Consider the following 17,361-nt stretch of genomic DNA (forward strand, 5'->3'; position numbering starts at 1 on the left):
AAAATTCTAAATATGGAAAGTAATCATGAAAACATCAATTACTTGTGCAGAAGTGATGGATAATTAAGAAGGTGTTAGATTTTTGTTATTTCACCGTTACTTCACACGTTTGGGTAAATCATGATGATGCATGTGTGGCTCTATAGATATTTTCCCGTCTGATTGAAGGAAATGTGTATGAATTTATTTCCATATTTGAGAAGGTTGCAACTGCCATTCTTGAGCAAATTGGAGGCGCCGAAGGTAAAACCAGCTCTGTTCTCTGGAAGAATTTCTAGTTTTCATGGTGGTAACAGGTAAGTTCAATTGATTCCTCCTAAGTTGTGTTTCTTTAAGTTCTGAGGATTATAGAAAAGGAAAATCTCTGAAGTGTTGGGGTAGGATATTGCCTTGTTTTTAGAATTTCTTGGTTAAGAGTATAGATAGGCAGTATGAGGCCAATGCTGCCAAAGCTTGGCCAAACCTCATGTCTAGTGAGTATTTTGCCAGAATTAGAAGACACCTCCTTGGTTCATGTAGATTTAGGGGATTTTCTAGAAAGAACTAAGAACCCTCAGACCGGTTCATTAATGGAGAAAATAGTTAAAAGTGGTCTTGTGGAGGCTGCTGCATTCTTGCTTGTCGCACCGTGTCCAGATTTAGTAATGGCTTGCATGAACAAATATGACCCTGAGAACTGATGTATCAGAACCAGCGATGGTGAGGTGCTAGTCAGTATTAATAGAGAAACGGTAATGGCAGCAATGGGTATTCTGCACAAGGATGAGTATGAGGACTGGACTATTGGGAATTCATATGCCTATTTCTCAGAAAAGAAGAACAAGTATAGGAGAGTAATTGCTAGTAATTGGCTCTTGAAGATTTAGAAAGGAGGTTCATGGTTACCCAAGCCACTGACCAGGGAGCACTTCATCATAGAGGTGCGAGATATTGTTATTATTTTGAACAGAGTAAAGGGGAACTCACATTCTTTCTACTGGGAGGATTGGATGTACTTTTTCATCCAAGTGGTTCTATCCGGTGACAGATTTTTGGATTGGTCTCAGGTAATTGCAGAGAGACTTCACGAAGGAATGAGCAATTTTGTGGGGATGTTAGGGTTTTATATGTCTTCCTATCTTTTCTACATTTTAGCTTGCACAAGGGATTGGCCTCTACTATCTAATGAACCCTGGATTGATGGAATGAGGGTATACAATTATTACCCCCTATTACAACAACAAAGACATGTCGAACAAATTGACAGGTGGAATGGAGTCTTCGTGGGAAGACTTGCCTTTGAGCTCCAAGGTGATGTAAACAGGAGGATGTCTATTGAAGCTATGAAATTTGTGAGTATATATGGGAGTTTCTTTATTCAATTTCCTTGGTTTACTTACATATGGGTAGGTGGCTTTGAGGGCCAACCATTCAAGCTGCCTAGGTATGCTTTTGACAGCTACATGCTTATAAAGGTGAGCAGGCAGTTGGCCCACATTGATAAAAGATTAGGAGCGAAGGGCGAGTCTGGAGTTGTATTCCCAGTTGAACTCGAATACTATAGTTGTAAGTCTGTATCAGATGCCTTGTACCTAGAGCTAGAGTTCAAAAGGATGAACCTGTAGCCATATGTGGCAAGGTGAAAGTTTGATAGCAGGGGTTATGCAATGGAGAACCTAAATGTAGATAGTCAGTTTTGTCATGAACCTCAATTAGAGGATTATTGGGAGAACTGTAGTGATGAGTATGAAGTAAGAAAGAGACTGATCCAGATTCACTCTGCAACAGATAACTACCATGAGGCTTCCAATTAATATCTCTGGAGTATCAGAAGATACAGAAGAGGATGTTTTAGACCCTGAGTTTGATACAAAAGTCCAGGGAAAACCGATTCCAGAAATTGATTGGAACAAAAAGGAAGATGATAGTGTCCAAACTAGAACCTTCAATGTTGTGAGGAGAATAGAGAGATGGTTGAGGAACCAGAAGTTTAAGGAGGAACCTCACATGTCCTCACATGAGCCAAGAATTGATTCACACATTGTGATTCAATCTCCTCTTTTTGCCACTAACGAGATTACTGATATTGCAGGTGTTTCAAAGCCTGTTGTAGAGAAAATTCAACCTAGAAGGTCAAAAAGGTCGCCATTCGGTCTCACAGTTGCTCAAGTAACTCGGTCCAGGAGAAAAAAGAAGAGTAGGGAGCCTATCCTGAAACAGGATGTTGTAGACTTGGGCCCCAATGAGGAGCTTGAACAAACAATGGATCTACAGGATCAAGATGAGCCCAAGATGTAGGAAATGGACACAAATAAGGAAGAGGAAATTCGACAAGATTCCATGAACACCTTGGTAATTGTCACTTCACCAGATGCACAGACAACTCCGCCACCTAAGGAACCTGCAAATACACCAAGATGGTTGGAAGCTGCTATTGGAAAGAAACAGAGTGTGGTGTTGGTCACAATTCCAATGGAGGACATGGTTAGCAGATGCCTGGGAAAGGCGTCAAAGCCAAAAAAGCTCAAAACACAAGCAATGCTTGATGTAGATGAAACAATAGGTCACTGGACAACCAAAGTAGCCAAACCCATTCTAGGAAGAGATGCAGACAAGGCTACAGAGGACGATTTTACTGTGGAAAAGATAGATTTGGGGGTTGCTTCAAGGGCTGTAGATGTTAAGCATATGGAATCCTCCATGAAGAGGATAATCTCAAGGACGTGGAAAGATGAAAAGGACAAAAGAGAACTGAAGCAAGTTGTCACCCAGATGGCAGAGTACATCAATGCCATCCACAACCCAAACCCCCAACCATTGTCACAGATACAAGTGTCATTCGACCCTAAATCTCCAGCAAATCAGAAAATGCTAGATTAGGTAGTGACAGAGATGTTCAATAAATGGTTGGACATGATAATACAACAGGGGTCATATTATATTATGAATCTAGTTAAAGTTTATAAAGATGCTGAAACCATGAGTAAAGAGCTTGAATTGGAAACGGTCGCTTGGAAGAGAGAAAGGATCAAGTGGGTAGCAGTCCTTGCACAGATGAACGATGTTCATAAATATGGAGTGATGAAATTTCTGGCTGAAAAACCGGTGGAGAACTTGGATGACAATGTGTTATACGTGTCAAAGAAAAATGTGGAATGACACAATTCGATCATCAAGCAAGGTCATGAAGAATCCACCAAGCTTCTCAAATGATTGACCGACTTGATCGATACGATGCATAAAGACCTCAAGTGTATCGATATTCAGCTCATGAAGGAGGGTGCCAAGGCAATTGAAAAGGCTGCAGACATGACTAAGATTTTTCAAGAGGATCCAATTCATTCAGACAACAAAATCCTTGACCACAGATGACTTTTCAAAGGTGGCAAGGATAGAATCAATGCTCATTGTCTGTTCGGACCATTTAGAGGTTCACAAAGCGAAAGTTGCACATGTAAACATGGACAAAGAAGGGTGGAAGCAGAGAATCCTGCACATTGGTCTGCCTTATTTCCAAGTCATCCTAAACTTCTCGGCAATGCACCTGGAATGGCATGGTCTTGCGGCAAAGCAGGACAGATCCATAACCTCCTCTGCCACAATGGAAGCCTAGCTGATCCGAAGATGAAATGTCAGCCTCTTAGTGGCTGTTAATTTAGTTTTCTTTTATGTTGTTTCAAACGGTTTCTTTCACTTGGATGAAAGTAAATGCTATTTGATTATGTAAAAACTATGAGCCTGGTGGCTATTTAAGCTAAAAAGCTTGTCTTTGTATGGGTTCCGAAAACTGTGATTTTTAGTAGCAGAAGATAATATTTTGATTTCTCATATGAATTGTTTGGAAAATACAATGACTGATTATCAATGAAATATTGTGTTACGCAATCTTTGAATCTGTGTGTTTGGAGATTCGTATTCTTTCTTGAGGAAGTTGTTATGGGCATAATTATAATTTTGTGATCAGTTATCTCTATATTTTTCCTCAGTTCATGGTTATTATTAGTTATTGGAAGACTCGCATTGTATTGATTTGCTTGATCCCCCTTGCCGTGTGAGGCATGAGAGAGTATTGGTCAGCCATCAGTATTTGTTGAGCCTCTGTTTTGTTTTGAATTTATTCAGCGAATATGTTTATACATCAGAGTCTGTGAACTCTCTTTGAATATTCTTTCAGAAGATATCCTATGCTTATAGTTTTGAAGGCATTTATTTGTGTTGACGAATGAATGCTGAGGCCTTTCAATGCTTTCTGGTAAAAAATATTAGCATATCATTTGTATGATAAATTCATTGCAAATCATACGGGGAGCTGCCCTCTAATGCAAAGGTTGAATTTTTATTAATTCATTCAACTATTGATAGTTTGTTTCCTTTTAAAAGGATGAAATAGAGTCATATTTTGCTTAAAGAAGATAATTGTTAAGATTTTAAGAAAGGGACAAATCTGTTTACCAACAGAAATAATATTGATGTCTTCGCAATTAATGGTATGCTAAAATATCTTCTCCAAAGATGATCCTTGAGGCATATGTCTAGACACTCTTCTTTATTGATATGGACACAATGGAATAATCGAATGAGATCTATGATGCACACCAGTGAAAATCACAACCTGCATAGTCTTCATTATCAAACAAATTGTTGTCCACTTGGCTTCTCCTGCAACATCGTACTCTTCTACACATGGATGTGATAAAATAGAAGTAAAATGCAAGACATGAGTTGATGACCTCCATAGATCCATCAAATTTCCTCAATGTTGCATTCTCTTGTGTGTCAAGAGTGTCGATGATATGATTTGAGTTTAGAGTATTAGTCACCTTGGAGTCATACCAATATTCTATTGCATCCTTTATTTCTAAAAATTTTGATCCTCCCTTCAACACTATTATTTATTTGAATGGAAGCTCATCAATGAAACAATCTACCTAGAGCTTTAAAGATGAAAGCATCAACACAAATTATTTCTAAACCTCTTTCTATCCATGATTCATGCTCCAACATGCATGAATAAGGGAGTATGGAAAAATCATATGAAATATCCTACAATAGATTATCGCTTGGGTATCATATGCCTAAGAAATGTTAACTTGGAATTAATATTCCCTCTTACTCTAACCTGCAAATTACATCCTTATTCCTATCTTGCTTTTTAGAAAATTTTCCAAACTTATAAAAATCTTGTAGAGACATGGCATAAAATATTAAATCATACCTTGGGTTGCAATTAACGTATTCATCCATCTTAACTACTAGAGGTATGGTTATTATATACTTGATGCCATCATTCTCACAACTTCAAGCTTCCAATAGAGTTGTCACATACATGCTCCTTCGTTCCACTTCCAAGATCAACAAACTTCTCTACTAAAACTTCTGAAAGTATAGTCCCAAAATCATCTTCCTTCATTATTTCTTGTAAATTCAAACCTTCATCCTTGACTCCATAATTTTTGGGCTGCATCGTATAATGATTCTAGAACTTAAATTTTGATCTTCTAGCAATGAAATTTCACCTTTAGATTAATGGGTATAGTTTCTTAGCTCCTCATTGATTTAATTCGTAAAGCCTTTTGATCAACCTTGACTTGTTCTTCTTGCTCTCTTCTTTTTAAAGCATTGTTCAACTTATCCTCTTCCTTTTTCCTTGTCATGAAGTACTCATCAAATGGTACTTCAAATCTACCCTCTAAAGATATACCTCAAAATATTTGAAAATTTCTCATTCTTGAGGCATTTCTTTTCCTATAAACTTCACATACTAGAAAAAGAAAGTTCCCTCTTATAGTTTATAGATTTTATCAAATATTTATCAAACCAATTTAAAAAAATTTTGTGCTCAATTTCTATCGACCAAACTTTTGGTGAGAGATTTAAATAAATCTCATATGATCAAAAATTGAAACCCTACAGGATGGCAAGTTGATTCAATCCTCAAGTTGACATAATCAAAGCTCTGATACCACTATAATGTCCCTTCTACTAAAATTGATCAGATTTGAAACTCTTGTGATCTTTAAATTAGATTTGCAACAAAGAATAAACACACAAATCGAGTAGACATAAATTTTTACCAAATAACACCCAACTAAAGTTGAAAATTTGTGCAACAGATATAAAATGTTCACAACATATTTTGACATGGATTTTATATAACAACAATATATATTTGTTGTGACTTGACTAAAAAAAATGACCAAAATTGAAGCCAACACACACACTAAAGGATCAACAACTATCAAGATAACTCATTAAGCTTCACAATAGCGTTCTTATTGCAGGTACACATAAAAATTAAAAAAATAAATAAATAGTAGCAAATCATGGCTTGAAGGCTGCCCAAACACTCCCATACACTCATTACGAGAAACCCAAAATACTCAAAATGGGTGCTTGTAGGCACAACTAAAACTGCAATAGTTTTCAATGTAACTATAGAATTTGATGATCAACAATAGGACCCAATAATTATCTGCAAGAAAAACAATTGTCACACAAAAGAGATCAAGCAATGATAATATGCTCAATAACAACCTGTGAATTCTTTATTATTGCACACAAGATTGTTGGAGATATAATTAAAATGAATAAAAGAATCCTTATCAAGGAAGAATGAAACCCTACCTATTCAAAACCCTAATGCTAAAATTATGAGAACTAAAGTAATGCAAATTAGGAGCTAAAACAAGCTTAACTATAACTAAAAAACAAACTTTAGATAATAGAAAAAGCATCCAAGTTTAGCTTAAGTGAAAAACTATTAAAGATCTCGATGAATAAATAATTAGATAAATGTTTTAATTATGCCAACACCCCCCTTAATATTAACTTAGGGGTAAGCTAAAGATGAATGCAAAATGCATACATAAATGAGTCTCGACAACTAGGCTTGATCATGTACTCATGTTCAAAGCAATGCAAAGCAATGCAACTCTCACAAATGGAGAAAATGAGAAAACCTAGTGGGACAAATCTCCTCTCCAAAGAGAGAAAAAGAAATGAAAAATAAATTATATGTGACAAGAATGAAGGACTCAAGATGTTCCCTCTATTAGAAAAGAAGAGTTGGAGAACAATAATAGAAGCTTCAAATCAAATTGTAAATAAGATTTAACAATGCTTTATCATATGAAATAAATCAACTATAACATTAAATGATAACACCACAAAACAATAAACACATAACATTATGGTCACATGAAGAAACCCTTTTGAAAAAAAACTCCACCAAGAAAAGAGGGAAAATCTATATTACTCTTCAAAGAGATTACAAAAAAAAAATATTTCCCCAATCTTGCATTAATTCGGTAGCATTTGTGTACTTGTAAAACAACTTATTTTGTCTCCAACTCAAACCTTCAATAAATAGACCCTTGTGGATTCAATTTACCACCATAAAACATTGCCATGGGCCAAAACAAGGTTCCAAAAAACCATTGTAAAACTCTATATGACCCCTACATGCCAAACATAGCCTCTTACATGAAATTAAACCTTATTACAAGTTGTAATAAGAATCCCCCAAATATAGGAGATACTCTTACATGCATGATATACTATTAATAACAATGTAAGGATTCTCTTATGCATGCCATAATCATTGATTCTCACATCAAAAATGATTCACCCCACTCTTAGCCCTTACAATTGTCATAACATCCCTAAAAATAGGCAGTAGATGTTATAACACTTGATGGGCATCTTTTGACAACTAAAAACTTGATTTTTAAGGCACCAACATATGGCAACATTGCTAACTAATAAAACCCACGCCCCTTATGTTGGAGCACAATTATTTAATTACATGAATGACAAATAACCATGAGAAAATGTAAAGTAATATTAAATACATAATCTAGAATTGGTAAGGTTGAGACATCTTAATTCCCAACATTCTCCCACTTCTTGAATACCTTGCAAGAGCTAGGGGAATCACACCATCATGCAATCAACTAGGAACAATAAATAAGACCTGTGGCCTTACTGCACCAAGTAAAATTTTCAATGCTCATAGGTTTGGTGAGATAATCTGCAACATTTACTTGAGTCTCAATTCAATTCAATTTGTCCATTTACAATCAACTCATGAACACAAATTTATTGTACATCCACATGCTTAGTTCTTGCATGATTATACTAGTACTTGCATCAAAAGGAGGTTCAAGGGTAACACCGATAGTAAAATATACTTATGATAAAGTATACAAAAATTCTTTATGATATACCTTATTTCTAAAATCTATGCAAATGATTAATTTACAAAATCAATTAAACATTAAATGCATTTGTTGTTCATTGTCGAGTTAATCTTTTTCACAGTTTTATAGTACCAACCTCAATAATATGTAGACTTAAGCACCCATTCTCTTGTCCTTGAATCTTTTATTTTAGCATGTCAAGCAAATGCTTCACTATTATCCAAAACAATTCTACTAGTGGGCAACCCTTCTGTGACACATTTGAGAATATGAACATCCACTATCATAGTAATTGGTATCTTGTTGAACTTTGAAGTATGTGTGCAACCTAATTCCATCTTTATATAACAATGAGGCTCATATTGCACCAATAGCTCCACACATTAATTTGAATTTTTAGTATGATATTTGATAAGTTATATGCACCAAACATAATTGACCAACCATAATGATATGAGTCATTGACGAAAAACATAACTATTAAGTCTTAGCATGATAAAGTAGATCTTAAAAAGCCTTGTAAGCTAATTTTAAACATATATTTGATTATCGTCTAGTATATGTTCTATGATAATTTCCATTTCCCCACAAAACCTATATAACATAAGAAACAAAATAATTTAGATGCCCATTTGATATTGATTATTGATTATTTTTTCATGTAATTAATGTAGATTTCTGACAAAAATAATAATTTTTTTAAAAAATAGAATAAATATTTGCAAATATACCAAATATTATCAACAACCATCTCATAACATGTTACATGTTTTTATTTCTGTCTAATATTTGAGACCACCCTACCTAATACACAATGTCCAACATATAATATATAGTTTGAAAAACAATCCAATATAAATAAGTACGAAAAGTGTGAAAACTTAATCCAATAAACTATATTATACTATTAAGAGGCAATTATTATATTCAGTTATTTTAACAATATCGAATATAAAAATAAAAAATCTTTGGTTCACAAGTTGAAGAAACCCTGTCTCTTCATAGTTAACAAACTAATCTACTAGAGGAAGTAGACAAAATGATTCACAATTTCTTTTCTTCCACCATCTAAAGCAAAGCCATCACAATTCTATTTTCCATGGGAATGATGCCTTCAATAGTTTTCATGCTTAAACAAACTAATCTAGAAATGGCTTGGAAACATCTACAAAATTTTCCTAGTCCCTAGAGACATCCCATAAATGTTTCCAATTTCTTTTTGTTGCATGATCTTGGAAATTATAGCCCTTTTCATAATGGTTTGGTTCCTTTAAAAGAAGTATATTCATAAAGGCAACACAAATGTGCTTGTCTATGGGACTTGTGTATACTTTCATCTACTATCTAATAGTGTAACCTCTCATAAAACTAAGCGCAAAGATTAGAAGCACAAATAATTAAATAAATTATATAGATAGATTACTATGTGTGGCTCTTATATTTAAATAAAGTAGAATAAATAAATTTACATAAATACTATTGAACTAATTTATTAATTAAACAAACAATGTTAAGACTCACATGAACTAGACACGTGGTAGAGAAACCAAATATAGTTGGGCTCGTAGTACCATTATAATGAATTAAACTATTTTAGATTTACTCTACAATCAGTTGTGAACAAAATATTGAGTGATTCAATGCTTTGGTGATCTAAGTCTAATATATTGTGTTAATGTTTTGGTAGTTTATGTAGCAATATGTTAAATAAAACATAGTTGAAATGTGAAGAAAAATTCTATACTCAACGAAAGTAATTGAATATGAAATCAATTACTATACCCATAGAATATTTGATAATATTAAAGATAAAAGAGCTTTATATGCCCAAATCCAACTTGTACTTCAAAGTCTAGGGTCTTATACCTCATAGTCATATAAGCGACACTAAAGTTCGGAAGATGAATTTTTGCACTTTAGTAGTTTAGATTTGGGATTTACAACATTGTGTTTTGAGTGTACTTAGCGCAACATAACTCTTGCACAATCTCTTTTTTATCACATGAAGCATATTAATAATAGACCCCATGAAAGGAACTTTAAGACAATTATAAGAAGAAAACACTTCAATTAAACTTATTTTATAAATGAGATTACTTATATATGCTTTCTTTTTAATTGTATTATAAAAAATAACCTTTATTTTACCCAAACTTATATCTTAAATTCTCTTTCACAATCAATCGACCGTCCGTTGTAGCAAAACAATTATATAACGTATCATAGGGGAATCGAAAATTAAAATTATTTGTTGTAAAAACAGTTACAGACATAAAAGGACTATCAGAAGATATCATAAGAGGTATTCATTCTGGATTTCTTACACATAGCCAAAAGTGTAAGTAAAAACGGAGCATATAAAATATGTGCATCATCGAACAACAAACAAAAGAACAAAGATCACACAAAAAATTACCTTGTTCACCAAGTTTGATTATATTTTACATTCATAAGAAATGTAGGGACCTGGAGCCATGTATCATAGGAGCCAATAACTTTAGAGATAGTGGAAGAATCAATTTGAGAGGCTTGGCTATGCTGAAGTTGGAAACGCAGGAATCACTTTAAGCATATACCATTTTATCAATGACTTTAAAGAAATAGAGAGACAAATTTTATGGTGTGAGACAGTTTTCTCATGGGAGCTTCCCCATCCAAGGAATTCGTAGAATGATTGGCTAAAAATCATTATTACATTTATATATGAGTTCGTAGAATTTGTCCCGCAATGTATATTTTACCAATGGGCACATTTGGCTTTCAATTTCTCTTTGTCACAGAGCGACATTAATAATTCCTTCCAAATTTTTAAGATCTAATTTGGCAAAAGCAGAGTAAAGTGAAAGATTCTCCTGTACATTATTTAAATGAGCTTTCAATTTTTGAATGGAAATAATGTTTTAGGCTTATTAAAGTGTTAATCGATTCAGGTTAAATAGGTCAAAGTTGCTGCTGTGATAATTCAAAAAATTATATTAAGAGAAGATTAAATATAAACATGGTATATTTGGTTCTAAATTGATTTGATATTGGTTTATATTCATCTCGTATTGCTAGATGTTAAAGGATAGATAGCTTTTTCAAATAATTAGGGAAGATAATTATATTTCAAGGGTTGCATTTTCCAATGCTAATCTTCTTAATGAGATCAATTTTGAAACTATGGAAGTGATCAAGGGTAGCAATATCGTAAAATGAATTTTTTTTAATAACAAACATACATATATTTAAAGAAATTTATGTAGAAGAAGCCAAGACATATCATTCTCAATGTGTCTCTTATATTTTGCTTTTGTTCTTTTATTTTGATGAGTAGTAGCCATTTACATTAATTGAGATAGAGTATACTATTCACCAAAAAAGTAGGGGGATACAGGATCACCCCTTAGGAGTCAAACTTGTAGAGTCCAAATAGACAGAAAACACATAAAATACGACTCAAGCCCGAAGAGTAGAAAACACAAAGAGAAATCACTAAGTGGCTAAACTAGTGGCCAAAGGAGGCAGATCTCTATTATCCTTAGGACCCCATACATTAGTAGGGTTAGGGCTGTCATCAAGGAGGGACCACCCTTCTTTAATAGTAGCCTCCTCTTTTTCCTTGTCCTAATCAATGCAAGAAGCCTTTGGAGGAACTAGACCATCCACTGTCACCAATAGAAGTTGGCCAACCATTGTCACCACTAGAAGTCGGCCACCCGCTAGCACCACCACCAACCAAGGACACACTCCCTGAGCCCCACCAAGAGGAAAAGCACTCACATGGCAGAGAGGTGAAGTGTCACCTGTTGAAATCGTTACCACCACTAGACTGGTGACAAGGAGGTTGAGACCATAGGGTCTAAGAACAACGAACAAAGGAGCTACATCCATGTCAACAAATACAAGGCATAGATCGATCACAAGAGGTAGAAGGACTAGAAAAGATGCTATCTAAAGGATTTGGAGGCACTTTTGCAATTGTACAAGGAGCATTTCCCCAATACGCTATAAGGGTCTGAAGGTGGGCCACCTCCAACACAGCCTTGTTGGCTTGCACTTGAATTTGAATCATCACATTATTATGCATACACACATTAGTGAAAAGTGAAACCTGAATAACAATTGAGCTATGAGAAAATGAAACAACATTTCTATCTTTCCATATTGTAAAGACTATTTCCACCCTAAAAGCATGCCGAATTTGGGTAAATTTGAAGGAGATGCAAGACGAATCTCCTAGAAGGGTCATATACCAAGAAAGGGCCTGTAGCTAGAAAGGCAAAAAGAAATCATGAATCCAACTCCACAAATTTTGATCATAGTGACATAATTAGAAAAGACCTATGAAATTTTTATGTTGTCCTTAGAAAGGGCAACATTGATCAGGATTACCCATATGCCTTAAGTGAGAGCCTAGAGACAAGACTCAACACCAAATGCCTCAAGATTGATCCTTGTGGCATGAGATTATTATTATTATTTTACTCGAGTCTCAACACAAAATGCCTTAAGATTGATCCTAAGTGATATGAGATTAAAGCTAAACCAAAAAAATGGTAATTTTGACATAAAAGATGAATTTATGGGTATGGGTGTGAATGTAGGTCTAAATCATTACTAACTAATGAATATATGTGAATGTCTAGAAATTTTAAATATACACATATAAATTTTACATATTGGTAGAATCATTGAACTAATATATTGCACAAGATTCTTAAGCATAAATGTAGTAACACCTCTCACTTATTGATATTTAATTTTAAAGACATAATTCTATCAAAATAGAAACACAAATTTGAATAATTATTAGCATGAATCTATTAGTTTTAGTACTATAAAAAAATATTAAACTGCAAAATACAATTCATACACTTTTCTCCTCAACAATATAATAATTAAATATACAGTTTAAAAAGAAACTATATTAATATCCAAATGACAAAAAATATCTTCTTTGTATTAGTTATCCAAACCACTACTTGGATTAAGTAAATTGGGACAAAGGCCCGAAACCTTTAATATAATAGCCTCGAAGGCAAAAAGGAGGGATATCACATGTAGTGAGACTATTGAAACCATAAAGACCAAACACTTTCAAGCAAAAGCTTTCGATCGAAGCTATGAACCGACAAGAAACAAAAATATTGACCAAGAATTAAAGCCTATATTTTTTAAACTATCAATTTTTGAAAGGTCCCCAAAACCTTTTCCCAAAGAGACACCTTGAACAGAGGCATTCTCAAACATGATATGGGCTTATTAAAGTGTTAATCGATCCAGGTTAAATAGGTCAAAGTTGCTGCTGTGATAATTCAAAAAATTATATTAAGAGAAGATTAAATATAAACATGGTATATTTGGTTCTAAATTGATTTGATATTGGTTTATATTCATCTGGTATCGCTAGATGTTAAAGGATAGATAGCTTTTTCAAATAATTAGGGAAGATAATTATATTTCAAGGGTTGCGTTTTCCAATGCTAATCTTCTTAATGAGATCAATTTTGAAACTATGGAAGTGATCAAGGGTAGCAATATCATAAAATGGAATTTTTTTAATAACAAACATACATATATTTAAAGAAATTTATGTAGAAGAAGCCGAGACATATCATTATCAACGTGTCTCTTATATTTTGCTTTTGTTCTTTTATTTTGATGAATAGTAGCCATTTACATTCATTGAGATAGAGTATACTATTCACAAAAAAAGTAGGGGGATACAGGATCACCCCTTAGGAGTCAAACTTGTAGAGTCCAAATAGACAAAAAACACATAAAATACGACTCAAGCCCGAAGAGTAGAAAACACAAAGAGAAATCACTAAGTGGCTAAACTAGTGACCAAAGGAGGCAGATCTCTATTATCCTTAGGACCCCATACATTAGTAGGGTTAGGGCTGTCATCAAGGAGGGACCACCCTTCTTTAATAGTAGCCTCCTCTTTTTCCTTGTCCTAGTCAATACAAGAAGCCTTTGGAGGAACTAGACCATCCACTGCCACCAATAGAAGTTGGCCAACCACTGTCACCACCAGAAGTCGGCCACCCGCTAGCACCACCACCAACCAAGGACACACTCCCTGAGCCCCACCCAGAGGAAAAGCACTCACATGGTAGAGAGGTGGAGTGTCACCTGTTGAAATCGTTACCACCACTAGACTGGTGACAAGGAGGTTGAGACCATAGGGTCTAAGAACAATGAACAAAGGAGCTACATCCATGTCAACAACTACAAGGCATAGATCGATCACAAGAGGTAAAAGGACTAGAAAAGATGCTATCTGAAGGATTTAGAGGCACTTTTGCAATTTTACAAGGAGCATTTCCCCAATACTCTAGAAGGGTCTGAAGGTGGGCCACCTCCAACACAACCATGTTGGCTTGCACTTGAATCTGAATCATCACATTATTACGCATACACACATTAGTGAAAAGTGAAACCTGAATAACAATTGAGCTATGAGAAAATGAAACAACATTTCTATCTTTCCATATTGTAAAGACTATTTCCACCCTAAAAGCATGCCAAATTTGGGTAAATTTGAAGGAGATGCAAGGCGAATCTCCTAGAAGGGTCATATATCAAGAAAGGGCCTGTAGCTAGAAAGATGGAAAGAAATCATGAATCCAACTTCACAAATTTTGATCATACTGACATAACTAGAAAAGATGTATGAAATTTTTATGTTGTCCTTAGAAAGGGCAACATTGATCAGGATTACCCATATGCCTTAAGTGAGAGCCTAGAGACAAGCCTCAACACCAAATGCCTCAAGATTGATCTTTGTGGCATGAGATTAATTTTTTTTTTACTCGAGTCTCAACACAAAATGCCTTAAGATTGATCCTAAGTGGCATGAGATTAAAGCTAAACCAAAAAAATGGTAATTTTGACATAAAAGATGAATTTATGGGTATGGGTGTGAATGTAGGTCTAAATCATGACTAAGTAATGAATATATGTGAATGTCTAGAAGTCTTAAATATACAAATACAAATTTTACATATTTGTAGAATGATTGAACTAATATATTGCACAAGATTCTTAAGCATAAATGTAGTAACACCTCTCACTTATTGATATTTAATTTTAAATACATAATTATATCAAATTAGAAGCACAAATTTGAATAGTTATTAGCATGAATCTATTAATTTCAATACTATAAAAAAATATTAAACTACAAAATACAATTCATACACTTTTCTCCTCAACAATATAATAATTAAATATACAGTTTAAAAAGAAAGTATATTAAATTTCCAAATGACAAGAAATATCTTATTTGTATTAGTTATCCAAACCACTACTTAGATTAAGTAAATTGGGACATAGGCCCGAAACCTTTACTATAATAGCCTCGAAGGCAAAAAGGAGGGATCTCACATGTAGTGAGACTAGTGAAACCATAAAGACAAAACACTTTCAAGCAAAAGCTTTTGATCAAAGCTATGAACCGACAAGAAACAAGAATCTTGACCAAGAATTAAAGCCTACATTTTTTAAACTATCAATTTTTGAAAGGTCCCCATAACCTTTTCCCAAAGAGACAGCTTGAATAGAGGCATTCTCAAACATGATATGGGCTATAGTGGAACCTTGGAATAGAAGAAGAGATAACCAACCATTAGCTAAGACTAGAAAAGAAAGGAAATAGATATTAGAATAGAAGAAGATGAAGTGAATCGCTCCAAGAGGAAAATGAGGGTAATTAAAATGGTGAACCAAGAAACCATCACTCTCCAAGTGTGCTTCTAACCGGACATGTCAGCATATCAAAGTCAAAACCATGCACTCTCTACAAGTAGAGGCACCTCAATAGGAACAAAAGCAACAAAATTCTCCAAAGATTCCACCTCAATAGGACTAGGACAAATGATTTTTATAATATCCATGTTAGAAATATTGGGAGAAACACAAACAATGGAGCCCACCTGTAAAGGACCTAAAGTAATGAAGCCAATTTCGAGGTCCACCTGAAAAGGGGCAATAGAAGAGAAAATGGGACAATAGGAAGTAGATGCCCACTCAAAAAGTAGACAAGAAGAAACCTTCCTCCAAAACACTTGAGACATCAAGCTTAATTAGAAAGACCAAAAAATAGCACTTGGATAGCACCCAGATCCACTCCCCAAAGGAAAGAAGGGCAAAAGAAGACTTAACAATGACATGTTGTAAGACAACTCTGATAGGGTCCCTAAACCCCTCAAACTGGGAAGGGGGCAGAAGAAAATTACTAGGGGTCCTAGCAGACCTTGTACACAACAAATAAATAGCCACAACACTCGAGAAGTCTCTTCACTGTAACCCAACTCACCACTAACTAGAACAAAGTCATAGCAAAAACTAGCCCAAAAACCCCTATGAGGAATGGAGAACCAATGACAAACTAAAAGCTTTGAGAAGCAAGATTCCCCAAGACACAAAGGCATATGGGGGGAATATAATAGAGAGAGGTGGACATCATAAACCCCGTATAAGAATAGTGGATAGAAGGCATCACCTCCATAGCACCAATGAATAGGCTCACCAGTGGCTCAACATCAAACATCAAGCCAACCCGAATCTTTACACAAGGGGTAGTGCAGAAGAAAACCACACACAAGATCAAATCAATATTGACCAACAAAGAGAGCAACCTACCAACTACCTTCACCACCTCTTTGTGAACAACAAGATCAAGAGCATGGAAGGCTCCATAAATCAGGGACAAAGTACCCAGATCCAAGGGCTCAACTAAAGAAAACAAGGCCAAGACACCCCAACACATGTTGGAACCTCAAATCGCACACCAACATAAGGCACAAGATAGTGAAAAGAGGCCCAAGAAGGGCGTCCAACAAAGACAAAATGAAGGATAAGAGAGTCAACACAAAACCCCATAATGAGCAAGGCGAAAAACTAAAGGCAATATTTCCTCCATCTTCTCTCCACTCAGAAGCCCCATCTGAGAGTAGGGGAACAATAACTCCAACCCAAATCCTACCTCTATCAACGGATTTGGTACCAAGACCCCCAGCAAACCAAGGGCAAAGTAACACGGTCCCCTCCATTATCATCAACCTCACCTCCATCCTCTACATACTCCCCTGCAACTCTCTCTCCTTTCAAAACCCTAACTCGACACCTCATGCTCCCACTCATGACAATGTTATAGCTTTTGTTGTATGTTATGTTTGATTATCATGCTAATGTT

The sequence above is a fragment of the Cryptomeria japonica genome, unplaced genomic scaffold (assembly GCF_030272615.1).
Source record: "Cryptomeria japonica unplaced genomic scaffold, Sugi_1.0 HiC_scaffold_400, whole genome shotgun sequence".
Taxonomy (NCBI): Eukaryota; Viridiplantae; Streptophyta; class Pinopsida; order Cupressales; family Cupressaceae; genus Cryptomeria; species Cryptomeria japonica.